Raw genomic sequence first — 4,341 nt, 5'->3', positions numbered from 1 at the left:
AACTGGAAATTGGCTTCCCTGACTTAGGCTGCAGTTGGTCTCACTCAGTTTGTCTATCTATTTTCATGCTAGAAAGTGCCAGCATGATTTCTAGAAAGCGACAGGTTGATTTTGATAGTTCCTTGGAATTTGCCACCCGTGGATGCAAGATCAGTGGCACAGCATGGGGATCCTTATTTAATGACAGTACTCAGCTGTAAACTGATTTGGTCCTGAACCAGCCTCATTGAAATGTAGAAAAAAGTTCATAGTGACTTACAAGAAAATAAAATATGTATAAGAAAATATAATTAAAAAATGGGATTTTATTATTAGCACCACAGATATCAGGAGGACTTACGTAGTCACTAGTTTTGGAGAATTTAATGATTGGTATATAATTCTCTCTAAATGTAATTTTTGGTAATTATGTCATTTTAGGTTCTGAAGACCCAGAATTCATGGAGAACTACCATGACTGGAAGGTAAAACCTGTGAAAAGAATAGAAGACTGGGATGAGGATATGTAAGTTTAAACCATTGAATATTTCTGAGGGTCTTTTTAAGTACAATGGTAATATTTAGTATCGTATTTTCAGATTCTGAATATGTGTCACTGTGTGTCTTTAAAATATAGCAGTTCTCACCTTACCTTAAATTTCATCTACTAGGTCAAATGTTCCCTTGCAAAGTGCATCCATGGGGAGGCCAAGTTGGGGAGGGACACAGGGTAGGAGAGGGGACCTCTCCAAAGCAGCAGCTTCGCTCCTTAGAAAGGAGGGTCTCTCTTCCAAACATGTTTACCAGAACAAATTCCTTGTGTAACTGTGAAGTTACACACATAAGACCAACTGAACATGTGATCGAGATTCTTGAGTTTTACTCTTGAATTTTCCTGAAAGGACTGCTTTGTTGCATTTGAAGGACAGCAAGTCCTGAATTCTGATTAAGAATATTTTTTCTTTCACCAGAAGCCCCTAGAATATAAGGCTAATTTTCCTTCGATGTGTCTTCCTTGGGTTTATGTCCTTTAACAGGACTCCTTGGTTTTATGAGTTTGATAATTGTTCCATTCTGCAGTGGCACACCATCCGACGAGACTGTACAAAATGCTGCAAATGTCCCTTTTTGTGCGTTACAGCTCAGGCAACCCAGAGTTGTTTTAGGGTGGTGTCGTCTTCTCCACTGTAGTGACTTCCCCCCAGCATTAAATTCATAAGAACTAGGTAGAAAATTGCAAAGGTGAACTTTCTGATTTTATGGGGAGGATGATGAGGAATGAGGACATCTCGGTGCCACCTGGTGGCAGCAGATGGCGGGCTTTTCACAGATTTCTTCTGCCTTTGAACTGCTGGGTCTGATAGATCCCAGACGGGCTGGGTGTTCAGCTGCAGGTTCAAACACAAGGTTGCTTCTCATTTTGTAATTTTTATTTTTTTCCTCAATTGCAAACAGCTCACAAAACATACTTTTTTATTTCTGTTTTTTTAAAGCTTGCAGTCTGTTCTTAACTCCTGGCATGGGAATAGAGAGGAAAGAGGCCAAAAATTTGCTGACATAAGTGCAGCAGCAGCAATCTTAATTTCGTTTATATAATAAGGCAAATGTTCGTACTTAAATGTGTTTTCTTCGTGAAATTGAGTCTCTAAATCCAGTTTCTTCTATAAAAGAGATTTGAAGTACAGCTTGGTTTTGTATAATATGCTGTTCACATTACTGTGAGCAGTTTGTCCCTGTTGAGATTTTACCTGTTCGCTAATTACAGTGGCACTGAGTCAATTTTTACATCATTAAATCAGTGTAAGCCTTCAGAGACTTGCGATTTGTCCTGACATAATGAGCAGTTTGTTGCACATCTTCCTTAGGAAGAATTGAATATTATTAAAGAAATGATAGTGAAACATAGGGAAATGTGGAGGCGCAAGGTATAAAAATCCGATTATCATGTGGTGAGATTTAGGAATCATAGGCCAAGAAGCAGAGCAGATCTTGAAGCAGCACTTAAGCAATCACAATAGAGACTGGACTAAAGACTATACAGTTAGAATTTGTGTCTGTGTTTCGCCAAGCTCCTTAAAAAGCAGAGATGCTGTGGTTTTTATTGCATGTTAAAAGCTCTTTTGCCATCTTGTGGCTGGAAAGAGAACGCAGTGACCAGATGCTCTACAGTGTGTTTCAAAAAGATGGACCCAATTTGAACTGAAGTTTTCCTGGAAATTGGATCTGTCTTTTTGAAACAGCCTGTATTTTGATGACTCCTTGGGTTTGATTTGAGACAGATAAATTAAACACGTCTGATTAACAGCAGTATATTTAGAAACTGTTTTCCCCCACTACAAAAATATTTTGTGAAGCATGAACATTAAGAAATATCCTCTAAAAGCCAAGGCAGAGTGACAGTTACTGGGTTGGCTCATATTTTAAAGGGCATTATTGTCTGATTATTTTTTAATTTTACAGCATTTTTTTTCTCCAATTTCAGTTATATTTTGACACAGCAGAGAAGTGATGAGGAGTCAAACTGAAGAGCAATACTTGACTCCAGGGGAATGAAAGTGGCAGACGTGAGTGATTTTTAAGAATTTTATTAAATCTCTGTTCTGTACCATTTCATACCTAGTACACCACTGCTTTGAAGAATTGTGGGGATTTTTAAACAATAAAAAGCAAAGTTGTTTTATTTGGTAAAATCTAAAGGGATGTGGCGAGGCCGAGAGCCATATTATATGATAGAACAAAGTTATGCATACAAATGTTATTAGTATCACTTCTTAAAAAACAAAACCAAAAGTTAGGTTACATGCAATATAGCCCTTTTTTTTTTTTGTATTTTCTCATTATATTTTTCACCTTTTGGAGAATGTAAGTTGTTTCAGTCCATTTTATACACTCCTAGACTCAGCCCTGAAAGGCATTTAGCAATCTAGCCATGAGCCAGCAAAGCTCTTACCACATAATTATCTTCAAAATTGACAAGTTGGCAATTAACTCCAGGCTGTTAACTTCAGAGTGCCTCACTAGTGCCTGTGCAGTCAGTGGTGTGATTAGGGCTTCACTCAGCCTGAGCCAAAGCTCCCAGTGCTTTACAGGATAAAGCTGCTGAACTATGTGTGATTTCACCTCTTTATAGGCTGCAGCTGCTCGGTCAAGTGGCTTTTGCATCTTCCAGAGGTTTCTCATTTAAAAAATGTTCTTAGGAAGAGATCAGAGAAAGACACCTGCGTACATCCTGCATTGCCAGCCTAGGAGTGAGGATTTCATAGTCTAGTTCTCTGCTTTGACTCTAGCATAGACTTTGACCTCTAAGACCAAAGGGTGAGGAGAAAGCTGAGCGCAGATAGGGAGGGAAGTTTCTTTCAGTTTACATAGATCAAGATCAGAGATGCCAACAGGAATGACATCCTGGACAAAACAAGTGTGTGTGTCTGTCCCTTTGAGTTTGGCTCATGAATAAAGAGCAAAACCAAAGTCGAACACATTTCTTCAGAAAATTCACCTCTGGCTCCAAATGCTTTTTATAAGCATCTGTTTGAGGTGAACAACAGCTAAAGTGGGCATGGTGTCCAGGATATAAAATTGTCTTAAACAAGTGTATGCTAAACCGATTTTATCCATCAAGTTATATTTTTGTTTACAGATGCTATGCTATCATCTCTTTGCTCCTCAGAAAGCAAAGGAAACAAACAGCTACAGGATTGTTTGAAAGGAGGAAAATAGAACTAGAAAACTACTCACTGCCAGGTAAAGAGTCAGTACCACGTAAATTAATCTTTGCTATGAATATGTATGACAAGATTTTCCTCTTTGTCTCACCAGTAAATCTGCCGCAGCTTCATTGTAATTTAGTGCTGTTGGAAGTCTTGAACTCAGTATTTTAATGTTGTCATTTGTGAATTTAAATGTGCATCCACCCAGGGGAAACAATCATGTTGGAAACTAGGGACAGAACCAGATGTTATGAAAGAAAAATCAATGTCGTTATAAATACATGTGCAGCTCCCCAGCATATTAGTAATGATCACAGATTATTTTTGACCTATTCAGAAGTGTAAATGTTAACAATATATTATCATTTCCTCAGTGAGAACTGAGTAGGAGCCTGTTCTAAACTATACAGTAGATCATGTTTTGCCTGGAATTTGTAGGTTTGACTTTTATAAATATATATAGAAATATAAAATAAAACCAAAGTAAAAGTGGTATAAATGAAAGAAGAATTGAGTTCATGTATCTGAAGTCCAGAATGAGTTGCACTCTTTTATTAACATAAGGGAGTTGTTTTTGTTTATGTTTTTTTCCCAAAGGAGAAGAAAGCACAGACATAAAGATGTTATGTATAGATATTGCTGGAAGTCAGCTGTT

The 4,341-nt window shown here is 37.6% G+C and overlaps 1 long non-coding RNA gene across 1 annotated transcript; it reads left to right on the top strand.

Moving 5' to 3' along the window:
* Positions 1-422: 422 nt before the first annotated feature.
* Positions 423-3,699, top strand: LOC139828244 (uncharacterized). Its single transcript, XR_011739621.1, has 3 exons — positions 423-505; positions 2,462-2,543; positions 3,617-3,699. It is a non-coding gene; the product is annotated as an uncharacterized lncRNA (long non-coding RNA).
* Positions 3,700-4,341: the final 642 nt, after the last annotated feature.

The sequence above is a fragment of the Patagioenas fasciata genome, chromosome 6, assembly GCF_037038585.1.
Source record: "Patagioenas fasciata isolate bPatFas1 chromosome 6, bPatFas1.hap1, whole genome shotgun sequence".
Classification (NCBI taxonomy): Eukaryota; Metazoa; Chordata; class Aves; order Columbiformes; family Columbidae; genus Patagioenas; species Patagioenas fasciata.
The sequence above is the reverse complement of the archived record's forward strand: the minus strand, read 5'-3'. Positions and strand labels throughout refer to the sequence as shown.